The sequence below is a fragment of the Anguilla rostrata genome, chromosome 7 (assembly GCF_018555375.3).
Source record: "Anguilla rostrata isolate EN2019 chromosome 7, ASM1855537v3, whole genome shotgun sequence".
In the NCBI taxonomy this organism is placed as follows: Eukaryota; Metazoa; Chordata; class Actinopteri; order Anguilliformes; family Anguillidae; genus Anguilla; species Anguilla rostrata.
In genome coordinates, this window is record NC_057939.1 from 54,350,597 (window position 1) to 54,366,544 (window position 15,948).

The window sequence follows — 15,948 nt, forward strand, 5'->3', positions numbered from 1 at the left end:
CCTACAGACCCTACACTCTTTCAGGATGTAATTTCTTTCTTCGTTGGCTTTCCTTGAATACCCGCTGCGATTGGAATACTTAGAATCGCCTGTAAATTAAACTGCCAACAACTGAAAAATTACAGCATCTTTTTGGTCCGGGGAAAGAGAACAGTATCCAACACCCAGAGCTGTGAATACCCAGAATCCTTAACAAACCTGAGATACCGTACAGATGTCTGCATGCTGGCCAATATGCCAATTAGTCCATTCGGGGTCCCATGAGGCAACATTCTGAATGAATATTCATCAGTCATGACAAGACAGATGACTGTGCTCAATATGTTTGTCCACATATCACAGGCTGACAAGGCAGTTAGATTAGGTTACCCTGAAAAGTGTGTTTTGAAACCCCCTTTACGTGCTGCTTCAAATCCCCACATCTGTGACAGCTCAGATGCCAATAACATAAGGATTTCAGAATGCTTGCTTTTTTAACTCTATAGAGGTGACTCAAGACTCAGTGCTCTGGAATAAAAGGCAACCAAAAGTCTGTGTAACACTTAAATCAACTGCCCAGAATTAACCAATGAAAATGAGCCCTAGGTTCTCTCACTTCTCAGAGATTTTTTTAAAATATATATATATTTTTTTTTTTAAATAGTCTAACATGTCTGTGGTTCTACAGAGATCTATGGCAGTTTCACAGTCTTTGTATAACCAAACATGAAGTCTTTTTTAAAATTCAGATGCTGTTCACATTAATCCACGGGACCATTCACCTGCAGCATTCCCTGCAAAGCATTATTGGACAGCCACAGAACACAGGGCCTGACTCTGTGTGACCTTTAGATTAGCAGAGAGCGTTCACATTGGCACAAGCAGCCACTGGAGCTGAGCGTAGCATTCACAGTCTATAGCCTTACGTGTCCACTGGTGACTGTCTCACAAGCAGTGCAGCCAATGAGAGTGCATGTCTAAATTCAGCCCTGCTGACCCCAGCTAACTGATTCCCATTACATCTTTATCGACAGACCTGCAGACTATCCGTGCCTGCACTATCCATACAAACCACAATGACCATGGCACGTAACATCTTCATACAGCAGTGCATTTCATACTGCTTATCATGAATTTGGATGGCTGTTGAAACGCATGACATATTTGCAAGATGCTCTCACTACCATATATTCTGAAAAAAAAATTGACAGTCTAATGTGTATATTGTGCAATGTTTGCTGCAGTCTTGTTACAGTTATCGTAAATATCATACTGATACAACAGCTATAGTTCTAGGCAATGAAGTCCTTCACTTTCCGCAATATCATTCAACCATTTCTTAAAAGTCAATACCTTGAAGATCTTAATAAATCTCAGTAATGTCTCCTGAAATATGCATTCAGTTTTCAGGCAATCCCAACCCAGGGTAGGAATATGCAAAAGTTTTTTTTTTTTTTAAGATTGTGCTCCTTTAAAGATAACGCTGCTTATGCAAAAAATGTCTGCTCTTTCTCAACAGTTCAAACGCACCATCCTTTGAGTGCACTTAAGGTGCTCTGAATTATAAGCAGACAGGAATGCAAATGTCGCGCGGCAAAAAAAAATCTCACCCTCGCTGTCACAGAAAGCCATGAGCGTGCACGTCACGAGCGTGCACGCCATCGTAATAGAATCTCTACTCCATTAGCACTGTCCACAAGCACCGGATCTGTGATACATCCTAAATGCACACGCCACAGTGTGAAGTCCCAGCCCACACTTTAGCTTATATAAGAAAGCATGTTTAATACTATAGAAGTGCACTGCATGGTAAAGAGCATTGTGAGTATAACGGTAGTATGCGGTAAATGTGTGCAGAACAGGCATGTACAGTCATGGTCAATACAACAGGCATGAGGTGGCACTGGCACTCAGTAAAAGGATCAGAGTTAGGCCTAAATCATCTCTGACACAGATGGATCCATTAATGGATCCATTAATGGATATCTGAAGTGATGTGGGAAATGAGTTCAGTTTTGTACTTCATAGGGGGAAACGATAAGCATGGAGTTACAACAGTTGTAGCAGTTTACAAGGTAAGAGTGGTTTGCTAGTAAAAAAAAAGGGTTTTACTAGCAAACCACTGTAGTTAGCCATTTCTACTGCTTGCCCTGAACACATGAGCTACAACCCAAGAAGCAGAGGTTCATTTTGCAAAAACTTGTGTTAACTACCCTTGAGTGCGTAACCTGGATATGTCAAAAATTAGCCCTAGAACTGAGTCACATTTGGACTACTTCAGCTTATAATACTATCAAACAAGCTACCTGCAGCTAAGTGAAAAGTAGCAGCCATTGTGTTACACAGCATTTTCATTATTAAAGAGCCACTATATAAAGCTGCCCTTCAAGAGGTCACCCATCCACCCCCCCACACCCCCCCCCCCGCCTTTCCCCCACCCCCCCTCGCCCCCCAAGACAAAATCAGCACGAGTGGTAGCTGAATACATGAGTTCAGAGACTGTCTGCAGCAACAGGTTCCTCTCTCTAGAATTAATGGAGCAATTGTTATGTTGATTATGACGATTTATAATGACTTTGTGATTAGAAACTAAGTGCTGCACAAGCACCACTGCTGCCACCTGTGAAATTCAGTCTGATTGTGTTTCAGAAGACAGAGCTCCTCAGAAACCCCAGGTGCTGAAGATCAAGCCTTCGCACGCTGATTCTAACAAACATCATTAACATGTCTTTTCTACCTGCACACTCTTGCTTTGTAGATTAAATACACCTTAGATTAGCATTTTATTTAAGGATTATCATTTGATGATCACCAACTCAGATATGCAACTATGTTCACACAGAATGATAATACAAGTGTTCACTTTAATGTTAGCATTTGAAATAGCTTTCCTCAGAGGCAGTGGTGTAGTCCTACACATATACAAGCGTATGGAAACTATCTACTTTTAATTCTGCTAATATAAAGTATGCTCCTGTTTTGTGCGCAGGTGATACATATCACTAGTTCTCTACATGTCTTGCATAGCAGTGGCCACTAACCCAAAAGAGACACATGCACACAAATCTACATCACAGCTGACATGCATCAGTGATTTCGAACACAACCACAGCTGCATTTCAGGCAAGATGCAGGCACGTGTTCCAGTCATCATCTGCAGTATGTCAGTTTTGGCAGTAGGTAGTGTGACACTGAACTAGAGACTGTCCACCCTCAGCCAGCTGTGTCCTGTAATATCTGTAGCCGTCTGGAGCAGGTGGTCAATGCATTACCGCCTTTGGATTAAAACCCACTTCCTTTCTGGGCAATACTAAAGAACCGAAGAGAATTGAATATTCCTGCGATGGCAAACATGGAAAATGTTGCTTCTCCCAGTGAAAGGTAAAGTAGCTCAGCAGCTTATGGTATGTTGATAGCCCAATTTCTAGCAGCATGCTTCTCAACTGATGCCTACATCTTCACATTTGAGCTTATTATTCTCAAGAAAAATCCACCAGTACATATTATACAGTGCAACAGACCTAGGAGAAGGCATAGTCTACTGGTACAACACAGTCTGCCACTTTGTTGCAAGTCCGTCCATTGAGATCGTTTGAACTTTGATCCTTCACAGGGACGTACAGTAGCCTGCAGTGCTGCTCCAATTAAAAATAAGGACCTGTGTGATAATTATGGCGCTCTTTGTATAAAGCACAAAACTGAGTTACTCTCAGCAATAGCTCGCTCAGCGGTACAGAAACTCTTTACATGGTGTGTTGTTCTGAAAAACCTCCCAGAAAATACACATTTTGATGTCAACCTAATCGTAAATACCCGTATTTACACCGGCACTCCGATATTGTAGGCTAGAATTCTATAGAAAAAAAACTACATTATAGTCATCCTATATATAATAACTACGTTAAATCTTTCAAAACAATGATCAAGCATTATTATTATTATTATTATTATTATTATTATTATCTTGTAGTGCTGATAGTAGTCCACGGCAGTATGATTTACAGGGCTGATCCGCGTAAACGTATATCCGGAGCTGGTAATTCGTAAACTTCATGAAATTAAGTGAAAACCTGTCTTTCTGTCCCGTTTATGTAAAATAACCTAACAGGGGAGTGACTATGGCAAGGTCTACATTTATGTTGATGTAATGAAATAAAAACAGAGACAGATCTCTCAACGGAAGATGAATGACCACAATCAAGCGTGGGGTACACAGAAGACTGTAGCTTCATATAGTGCTGCAAACGCATTCAGTTCGAGCGAACTTCGCTTCGCTACCATCACTTGGCACGTCTGCATTTCTGTCAATGTACTGGATGCCATTAGCTACCAGGCGTTCCACGCAAGACAACGGTTTGTGCATGATCTGTTTGTGTCAAGTATTGAGAAGCATGAGATAACGCAAACGACAACAACACTTCAAAAAATGGAAAGTGGTAATAAACATTGAGTTGAACAAACAAGAAACATAACAGGTACCACGAACAACTGTGTGAAAGCACAACAACGGCTCAGTGTTTTCACTAACCTTTTCCGATGATATCTCTAGTATTCCCATAAAATGTTTGAAATATTTATTTCTCCGCTTGTTTTTCCCCCAAACGCCGCCTTCAATATTTCTCCAAAAATATAAAAGTGTTTGAGTTCACACGCCGTTGTCGGTATTTATAAAATGCCTCTCCCACTCCACCGCCGCTTGCCAAATAATGACCCCGCCCACAGAATCCAAATCTCCGTGAGGACAAGATGATGCTCAGTGCGCGCGCGCCGTGCGGCTTCGTCAAAGCGGGGATCCTGCTGGAATACAGAGAAAGAACGTGGAAGCGATGTAAAATTATGAGGTCTTTTCAAATCCCTGGTCGGCCAGGCAGAATTGCTTACGCTGTTCCTGTGCGATAATCTCGTCTGCTCCTAAAATGATAAATGATTTATTATTTCGTTGCCAGGTTATATTGTGGGGTCCTAGAGTACCTTATCGCGCATATTAAAAACAGCTGCTGAGAACCCCACTGTGAAACAGCGAGAGTGATATTATGAAACCATAATGAAACCGGAAGGACTCATTGTGAGGCTCAGAACAATGAACAACTTTGGCAGAAGGTACCTGAATTGGTCATGTGACAGATACAATGAAATAAAAAGCAAAATTGCATTGAGTTGTGCTTTTTTTGAATTTGAAATACCAACGGAAGAAAATTAATTAACCGCAGTACACTTCTAGTCACATACTTGATGTTTGAAGCAGTGCATATGAATAATCATAAGAAGTGATTTTTCATAAATTTAATTACACTCACTTTTGGGAGTAAAAAAGGCCAACAGGATTATCGCATATACAGCCAAAAGTATTGAGTATAAATCCAAGGAAGTTATACTTAAACAATATATTCGTAACAAATTGTAAGACCACACTTGGAGCACTGTGTCCAGTTCTGGGGACCGTAGAACAAGAAAGACACAGAGGCTCTGGAAAAGGCTCAAAGAAGAGCAACTAAATCGATTCCTGGTATGAAAGATAAAAGTTTTGAGTAAAGAGTTAAGATGCTTAATTTCTTCAAGCTTAGTAAAAGGAGACTTGATTGAGGCTTTTAATTTCATAGAAGGAATCAGCGATGTGAACTACAAGATATTGAGATTGCAGAAAGAGGGGACATAAATGGAAATTAGCAAAAGGAAAATTCCGTACAGACATTTTTTACATGGTGAGTAGTCAATGTGGAATAGCTTGCCAGGTCATGTAGTAGAGGAAGAAACTCTGGGGATTTTCAAGACCAGGCTTGATACGGTGTTAGATACTATCTAGTCTGTAGATAATCAGAGCACTAATTTAGTCAGGAAAATGGTGAGCATTGTTGGGCCTCTTCTCATAATTATGCTATGTTATGCCCTGTTATGATAAACGAGAGGCTTGTGTATACACTACAATGCAAGTGCGTTAGCTGTAAATTTTACAGTTTCACTCTTTTTTTGGTAACTTTCATCAAGGGTAAATATAAATAGATAAGCTGCTTCACATATATTGCTTCAAAACGTCTTGTAAGGAGAAAAAAAATAATACTTTTGAGAAATCACTGTGAAAATTACACGCACTTCAGTTCACAGTAGAAGGGGAATAATGTAAAGAAAGTGTAATCGTTTATTCAATAGGCATTTGAGGAAACCGCAATTTCACGTTTCATTTCCCTCTCACTCGATAGAGAAAACACTACTCTTTCCTCGTTTTTTTTTTCTTCTTCTTCTTTCCCGTAGCTCTACGCTGCTGATTTCACAGCATGATCCTAGCTTCGCACACGCTGCTTGCACAACATGTTTTATCACTCAGATAAAGCAACAGTTTTTAGGGCGATATCGTTTCCAGAATCGATCGCTATTCCAATGGGCTGCCTTCAGTTTTACCATCTGTTTATCCTTTACGTTCATCGGCCTGCATTTAGGAAACATGCAGTCTACAGGTCACTTCCATTTGCAGCAACATTGAGCTGAGACACAGCCAGTGAGCATGTACACATGCTGAGGGAAGTGGAGAGTATCATCTTGGATGCATCTTTTGTTTCTGCCTGACGTCCATCTGCAGCCGGACTATTGTACAAACACTTTGATGAGCTTTTGCACTGGTCCTCTTTTCTGATGACCTCAGCATTTGTGTGGAGGTCATATGGACAGAAAAATCTGGCTTTTTACTTGTCCAAAGACTAATTTGACAGGGTTTCTAAGGAACAGTGGAAAGGGCAAAAAGTAGGAACTAGTAGAAAAGTAAAGCAACAAAGTAAAAAGAAAATCCCCCCAGGATGAGCTGGTTAAGTTATTTCAATCAGCTCACTTCCTGTCTGTAACATGGCTGTTGATTGGTTGCCGTTCCCCCAGATACTGTACATTACTGCCATCTACTCCTGTGAGAGCACAGGTACACAAAAAGCGAGGTTCAAAACATTTGGTTATAAAATACACTTTCTCCTTCATCCCACAGGTGTAGAATTTATTTGTACAATTGGTATGGAAGAGAAACACTACAGAGGTGTTATGCTTCATGCAGTATTGGCCGCGATTGGAGGAACCAATGCAAGCGACGCTAATAGGGTTTTTGGCCCCGCTCCCACTGTTCCTGTCGAGAAGTATCCAGCTGTAAAATGAGCCACTGGAAGACTAACAGAACAGATGGAAAAGTGCAGTTAGTTTAAATTCTGGAGATTAAAAAAATAAATAAACTCAGGGGTTGGTTTATGATGCCGTAGCAGACTGTGACTCTCCGTGCTCTGTCATAACGACTGTTGCAGCTGACTGCGGGTGAATCCTCTCGCCTTTTGGCTGTGATCTCATTACGGCATGTTCTGTAACAGGCCAGAATCGAGCGCAAACGTCCTGCCACAGCGTTCGAGAACACTGGGACGCTCTGTGTTCTCCCGTAACAACAGAAACTGTGCCATGCCTGCGCTCGTAACAGGAATAATTTGTATTTCGCTCGACCTTTCGGTTGGCTTCTGTTTCTGCCTCCCCGGGCCTCTCTCTCTCTCTCTCTCTCTCTGAGGTTTCACCTTAAATGTGAGACCTTGACAATCAACACCACTCTGACTTAACATCAGCAGCGGAGACCAAACGCTGATGCCCCCGACCAGCTCTGAGAGGGCTACTCTCCATATTCCGCTCGGTCCATGGCCTGGGGGGGGGGGGGCGGGGTCAAACTCTCCGCATAAGGGTTCACTAAAGGCTAGACAGGGGCCAGCTCTGAATTAATTCATCAGCCAAACATGATTTTACAGCAGTCGCTTATTGAGTGGGTACTCCTTGTGCTGCAGTTGATCTCTGTGAAGAATAATACCTTTTTTTCCGAATAATAAGAGGAGATAAATGCACACAAGTGTAAAATGGTACCATGGTGCGATGCTTGAACAGCGAGCCACTATTATCAGCACAAACCAGTGGTATTAGCTTAAAGGGTGAACACTGGTCAGCATTTAACTCGACTGCCAACTGCCATTGCCCATAATTCATTGCTGCCGATGACTGCAGGATTCTGTGTTACTATTTTATGAGAATCTATCAGAACGTTACTCTGTGACTCTACCCTAACCCTAACCCTAACTGTGTACTTACAAGTAAATCCCCCATAGAATGCAAGAGGCCTATTTGATGGCATAATAAGGACATGTAAGGACATGGTATAACCTCAAAAGCCCAGCATTAAGTTAAACTAACTACAGTAAAGCAATAAGCACACTTTCCAGTTGGAACAAATGTACATTCATAGATTTTATTTCATTATTTAAATTTTTTTTTTTTTGGAACAATTGTTTACAAATATCTAAACAGAACTCAAGAAAGCAACGTGATTTATGCCTCCACACAGATGAGTACAATCCATTTTGAGATATTCCTGTTTTCAACATTAATTATTTCCAAATGCAATGTGCATCATAACCTCCAATGGAAATCACCGCACATTTTCCAATTTCCAGGCATAATGTTTTTGTGCTGCTTGCTAGCGCAGGCTCAGATTGTTTGTTCGGCTGGCAGCCTGTCAAAAATGTATTTAATAGATTAGCACGGGGAACCGAGTTCATGTTTCCGTGGAATATGAAATGAGACAAACCCGGAGCCAATATCAAACAATGAGGATGTCAGTCCGCGACCTTTCCCGTACCCTTGAGGAAGAGAATTAGCTGTGTGATCACAAGCGCCTATAGCTCTGCATTGGTCTTCTCCTGCTTTTGGTGAATCGGTGGCTTTTTAAAAGGTCTCACTGCTGGCTGGAGAAAAAAAAAAACTGACACAGACTGACGTACCTGTTTCTATTCATTTTCCCCTTAAGGATGAAAATATAATGGTGTCGAAGGTTAATTTACAGCAATGTCCAGATTGCTTTGATAAATTGGTCTTGTTCCTCAGTACATCATGTGGAAAATCTAGAGCAAGGAATATGAAAGATTGTTCATCTGTTGTTCAACCCTCCATGATTGCCCCATGATTGCCCCCCCATCGTCATTACAGAATACATAATGGTTACATATACACGCAGTGAACAGACTGGAGGAACGCCAGGCTCGTGAAATGTAGCCGGTTAGGATTGTTTTGTGCCAGAGAGACAAAGTCTAGCAGTTTCGGAATTCCGTGGGAGAAATACAACACCAATCTTCCATGAGAGAGTCAATATTATGCCTTGATGGACATGGAAAACTAGGAGAAGAAAAGAAGAAGCCATTGTTCGCTGTACAGTAATATCGCATAAATACTAGTGAGGAGACTAGTGGCATGCTATTGTTGCTGTCTGTAGCCTACTTTCTTGCACAGCTTACTTTCTGTACTTTTTTTTCCAGCATGGTCAAATAAAGGAAAAAATATATATATATTATTTTTTTACGGCATCTTCCCAAGGAGTTTTTGCTTTTATCTTTTTCGCAAAGAAAGAGGAAGATGTCCAGTGAAGGTTAACAATTTGGGTCAGAGGAGGTGAAAGAAAAAGTTATAAAATAGAGGTTAACTCTCCCGCGCCCTCTCTCTCCCCTACACAAACACACACACATCATATGCATACACTCATACATGCATATACACATGCTCACACACACATGCGCACATTCAACAGTCTGTCAAGGCCATTATCATTGTGGATCAGCTGTCACGTGGCAGATTGTGAATGATGTATTTCATGCATTTACTCGAGAATCTTGACAATTTGCATAATAAAACCATCATTGCATTATCCTGGCACAAACAGCTAGAAGGAAAATATTGCTCTGAATATCTAAAAATGTACCCGTTAACTCAATTACCAAAATTAAACAGTTCATTTCCAATAAAATGATTTTAAAAGTGTTTTGGCTTTCTGAGTAAGCCCGTTTTGTTTTGTTTCTTTTTTTTTTTTTCAAATTTAAGGTATGTACTGTAAATCTTGTGATTTCTCCGCAATAATTTCAGCTTTGTTTATAAAATGTGTGGATCACATGCAGGGTTTCTATTCACTATGAAAATGGGAGTTTTTTGAAAGTGTGGATTTTCCTAACTTAATAGCCTTTCCTGCCGCAAAATGATGAGCAGACTGTCTCGTGTTACCATGGTTTCCCGTTTCTTCCTATACAAAAATCCAGACTGGCATTTATGAAAACGCCTGGCTGATTTGCGTAAGCTAATTTGATCCCGGCTGTTTTGCTTTATTGCGCGTGGCGCTTGTTGAAACGCGTGAGCTCGTCGCCACAGTGCGCTGCGGATGCGACACGAACGCTCGCTCACGCCGAAGCTGAGCCGGGCCGCTCCAGAAATAGAGCGCCGATAATATTTGAGAAACAACATCGCGAGAAAGAAAATGAAATTCATGAATAAACATTTGGTGAAATGTCACCGTTTGTTCTCGCCTCAGATGGAAACGCTCGGCTTTTCAAATCGCACGCCATCAGAGCGGCATTATCAGAACCCTTAATCCCAACAGTGGCGCACCCAGCTGTACACCAGCCGTGTCAGATGAATTACACCCTGTCAGTCACAAATCACATTCAATGATTTCCCTGTTGATGCGTTTGACACATGCCACAGTGCTGCCGAAGATTTTCACCACCCCTTCCTTTTATTATTCACCATAGCGCCCCCCCCCCCCCCCCCCCCCACACACACACACACACACACACACAAACATACTCATACACACTCACACGCACGCACCATTATGTCTACAGAAGGCGCTTGCCATACCAAGCGCATGGATTTTCAGTGACATATTGTACAACAGGCTGTGGAAGAAAATTTGAATATGGCTTCCCCACACTTTTCCTCTTTACTCTGTCCAGAGCTGATGTCACACTCGCCATGTCACACTTGTGTTGTCACACTTATGTTGTGGGCTGGGCTTAACGAGATACCCACCAGATACCCATGCATTTGGTTAAACCTCCTTCGGTTTTTGTAGCTGACTGGCACATCTTCACTGAATTTCATAAATATTTGTGCTCTCCAGCTAGCCACAGAAATTCCCTTCTTCTTCTTCTTTCTGCATTATCTTTATGGAATAACTGCTAGACGAAGCAAGGAACACGGCGCATTAGCTGCATGTGAATTCTGAAACATTGGTACGCGTGAACAAAGCTGGATAATTGATAATATTGTTGTACAAAAGCAGTGTGAGCGGAGCTTGCGGGCTTGTGGGTGCAGTGTGGGCTGAAATGAATGATTTAACATCTGGGAGCATGGCTATGATTCTGCCACACTAATCTATTCCATGACCAGCACATTGAAACTCTTTTTTTCAGAATCCAAAATGTCATCCCTTGCAGAATACTGCACTTACAGTGTACGGCAGTATGTGGTTGTACTTTTTCAATCTTTTTTTTTTTTTTAAAAGAATGGATTTTCATCTTGCAGTTATTCCATAAAGATAATGCAGGAAGAAGAAGAAGGGGATTTCTGTGGTTTGCTGGAGCACAAACATTTATGAAATGCAGTAAAGATGTGCCAGTCAGCTTCCAAAAAATTTTAATCTCTATTATGTCGTTTTTCCATGAAAGCAGTTTGAAAAGGACTAACTCTATGACCCCATGGTCAGCAAAATACGTAGGAGTCAGAATTTTTCAGTTGAAGACGCACTAGCATTTTTTCAAAGGTTTCAATTGACTGCACTTATTTCCCCCTGGGTATATTGATCATTTTATATTGTATTTTATTATATTTTGCAGGTGTCTGTGATGGCCAATAAAAATAAACTGAATAAATTCATGGATATTGTTTGCTGTGCCTAAAAAGGCAAATTATGCATGCCACTAACCAGATAATCTCACAATGCAAGTCAATACACAGGGGAGACCTGTACACAAAATGCTGAAACACAGAATGAAATGCTAATGCAGCTGCAGACCTGTGTGGATTAGCAGTGTGCTGTGATTGTCTCATTAAAAAGCAAAGAAGTGTGTCAGGCTGTGGACAACGGGTGCTATTTACACCATGTAACCTTTTATTTTTTCAAATCCCTTTTTTTTCAAAACAACAGAAATAATAGTACACTTATACTTGCAGAGAAACTGAGGAAATAGAACAGTACATCTAAAAAAAAGAAGTTACATTTTATATGCAATTTTCATTCAGACTCAAAATTGAGTTTTTTGGGGGTTTTTTGTCTTTATCGTGATGTGTTTGTTACTGTAAAGAAAACCAGAGTGGATATATTTTGTAAGTGCAGAGATCAATGAAAGAATCCCTCTGACAAATGATCTGACATATACATTTCACTATTATTATTCTGTAAGCAGTGAGCAGTGCATCTGCACTGTCATATTTTCTGATGGAATCCTTAGAAGTCGGTGGTTAGGCAGTACTCAGAAGCCAGAAGCATCAGTCATGACTTACATGGTGGTGGAGCTCTAGTTTCAGGGGTCCTGTGCTCTCCACTCAGACTGGACAGCTGAATATACAATGAAAGTGAATTTTTCTACACTTGTTCCTTCTTTGCATTGATTCTCTTTTCTCGGTGCATTGATCTGAGAAGACCTACAGAATGGCCAAACAGGAGTCCTGTTGCTGGTGGGCTGAAAAGACCATTTTATGATGGCTGCTTTGGATTGGGGCTGAACATCTCCTGGATCTGATTGGTTAGTCAACGTCCCAGTGTGAGCAGAGGTCGTGTTGACAAGATAACTCTAAACCCGGCGAAGATGCACAGCTTGTAAGAGTTGGAGCTGCATTGGCTGACCACCGGGTGTTTGTGAGGGAAGCAAGAGAACCGGTAAATTAACAACAGTGGCATCAACAATAAGCTTTATGAGAAAGAACCTTTTAAATAATTTTTTAACCAAAAAACCATTCCAGTCAAAAACCAAGCAGCTGGCAACCCTATTCACTCCTGAAAAGAGGATGAAAAATGGTGAGGCAGGCCAAGCACGGCATGCAAACTGAGGGAATGTGGGGGGTTTCTACCCCAGGTACTCGAGTGAGATCATTTAAATCACAGGTCCATTTGAACTGGCCCTCTTGTCTTTGAATCAAAGGTCATCGCCCAGACGCAGGTCTATTTTGGGCCAACTGCAATTATCACAGCCTGGATATAAATCTCAGATTATAATCACCAGCCCACTGAACTCAAATTAGAACATGAAGAGGTGTTTAGCCTGGGAATAATGTGGTTGCCTATAAAAAGGGGGCTTGTCTAATAATAAATGGGGAAAAAAATGAATCGTGCCCTTCAGTCACCTGATCCTACAGCCAGCTCTGCTGCGTAAAACAACTGATCTACAGAATGTGCGGCTCGAACGTACAAAGCTATGTAAATATGAGCACTGATTAGATATACAACTGCCGCTTATGCTGTAATGTTCACGGTCCAGGGACTTGTGTTCTGGAATATTAGCGTTAATGTCCCGGTTTATTCATTAACACTCCACCTGCATAATTTATTTGCTTTAATTTAATTTCAGAGCCAGGCAAGCCGAATGATTTGGATTAAAATTACCGCGAGAGCGAAGAGAAGTTCCGTGCTCACCGCTCACACCGGTAACCATTTTATTTAAATATGCACTTACAATGTGCGCCGTAATGAAGTTTTTGCTGAGCCAGCTCTTAATATAATCGCCACATTAGAATGTGGGAGGGTTGGAATGTGGCATAAATTGGAACTGTATATCACACCCGGCTCAGTTCTCAGCTCATTTATGCCTTTTCAGCTCTTAACTATAAGTTTGTTCTGTAGTTACCGTAGTTACCAGAACAGATATGACTTTCTGTGTTTATATTAGTAGGTGGGATCCCCACAGACTGAAGAGGCAGAAGTTATGAAGTCCATCATTAATCTAAACTAACACTGCATACAAATTTATAATAAACATGCAACATTCACTTGCTACATGACATACATAAAACTTTACTATAAGTGTACCGTCATAATGAAGCGACATTATTGGTGTTTTCCACTGGCGAGATATTATTGTGGTCTTTGTGCCTTGCATAAATGAAATGATGTTTAATAATCTACTACAGATAGACACACACGCACACACACACACACACACACACACATTTTAGACTTTTGCTCCAATGTAATGAAATGGTGAGATTGTTCTTTATTTCACACCGTTCATGCAGCAAAGCAAAACAGCAGCTGAAGATTGAGTTCCTCTGTTCCTGTTCTAAGATATTTAGTTCCAGTTTAAGATATTTCTTTCTGGCAGATCCATTCTTACAGAAGGATGATTGTGAAAGTTAATCATCATCATCATCATCATTATCATCATCATAGCGGTCATCATACAGGTCCATGGTAACATAAAATAAAATAAATGTATCTGAATTCATCCCTTTTCTCCATGACAGGGAGTCTCGCACTTAAAATAAATGCAGAAAAAACAGAATGAGATCAGACGAATTTGGAGCACACAGCCAATTCCATAACACTGGCCTTTTGTAAGACTTGCCTGCGTTAAAAGTAAAGAATGCAGTCGACCTCTGTGACTCCATTTTAAAATCCTTGTAAGCTTTACATCCTGAATAAAATGCATGTCCTGCATGGTACAGTCCTATTGTTTATGAGAATAATGACAGGATAGTAAATTATATACATATTTGCCATGGTAATTACCATTACAACTGTGGTCAGGGAAATCTTTTTTATCTCAACCCATAAATTGCATGTGCCAATGTACTGTTAACAGTGATTTAACTCCATTGAATTTGTTGCAACAAAGATGTAATTTTCATAATTACGTTTCATAAATGCAGTTTGTGCAGTAACTGAGCAATGGATGAACAACTGCAACTCACCTCATTTTTTTAAAACAAGTTTTCAGCTTCAGCTGTAAAATATGTCTCTGCATCTATTTTGTTGATACATATTTTTTAATGTTCCTGAATGGCCTGTCTATATAGGATGCGCTTGAGAAACTGACTTCTTTTATGAGTTAATTTGGGAGCGATTACACAGGTCTACCACAAGGGGGCAAAAACACATCATAAATGGTATGCACAAGAAGTGGACGGTCACATTTTCATACTGTACCATTTAAAATTACACAGAAAAAATGCACAGCACACTTGACCACAGCAACAGGAGATCAGTTTGAATAAAAACTAATTCAGGTGCTCCATGTTTTCATGATGTGAACAGGCACATTAGCTTAGAAGGAGATGGCCATAAAGATGTTTAGGTCTTTTTTTTTTTTTTAGATTATTTATTTATTTTTTAATCTGACTTCATTCATTTTTCATAATTTCAACCTTTAATACCTTTCATGGAAAATAAAGTGGATGGTAAAAGTTGGATATTAAGCTTTAAATTATTTCAAGCAGGCTCTGTATTGGCGTGCTTAATGAAAGGCTATCTAATGTATAATGCAAGGTAGCACCAGCAATCACTGCATGCAAAAACCTACATTTTGTGGTACTGACCACCATTATCTGATTTTACTGTATGTATACCTCTAACTACTAATTTTTATGTCAGTGCCGGCGTATATACTAAATATTACATTCACTTTGCATACATGGGCGTCGGCACTGTGTTCTTCAGATATTTGTCATTTTTTTAAAGCAAAATGACAGCAGAAAAACTACTGAACTTCAGAAGGAGTGTAAATATTGTGAAAGCTGAAAACAGACGCCCTTAAAAAAAAACTATCACCTTAAACACCAGCCACTGCCACCTACATCCATCTATGTACTGGTTTACTGTAATTTGGTGTAGGGTTACAAAATGCCCTCCAAGTTCTTCAGCCTCCTTTGAGTGCTAAACTAAAACACTTAAATTTCAGTGAAAGGGGAACAGCATTCAGGTTAAGTATAGGGCTTTTGTGCTCGTAGGAACTCGATGCAGCCAGGTGGTGACCAACCTGTTTTAACTTGTTAAACCCTCCTTTAAAACCTTTTATTGTCTGACCAATAAAATGAGTCAGAACAAATGAAAATTAGGAGAAGGCTGCTGCTTGGCAGTTGAGCTTATTAGGAAGAATGCACCTCAGCACCTGGACCATTGCTGTGAAGTATGCCGTAAGGAAACCATCTTACCTC

The 15,948-nt window shown here is 40.5% G+C and overlaps 1 protein-coding gene across 3 annotated transcripts in view; it reads right to left on the reverse strand.

The window, feature by feature from the left end:
- LOC135260066 (catenin alpha-2-like) overlaps window positions 1–15,948 on the reverse strand; it is a 313,250-nt gene that overhangs the window by 253,500 nt on the left and 43,802 nt on the right. Inside the window, exons 1-2 of one of the 3 annotated variants that reach the window (XM_064345208.1) lie at window positions 4,861–5,000; window positions 4,508–4,773 (exon numbers count right to left, since the gene is read on the reverse strand). The exons of 1 other annotated variant lie outside the window; for it this stretch is intronic. The gene's annotated coding sequence lies outside the window, so the exon portion shown is untranslated. Of the gene's footprint in view, window positions 1–4,507; window positions 4,777–4,860; window positions 5,001–15,948 lie in introns of those variants that run through there. One more of the 3 variants, XM_064345207.1, reaches the window with a different exon arrangement.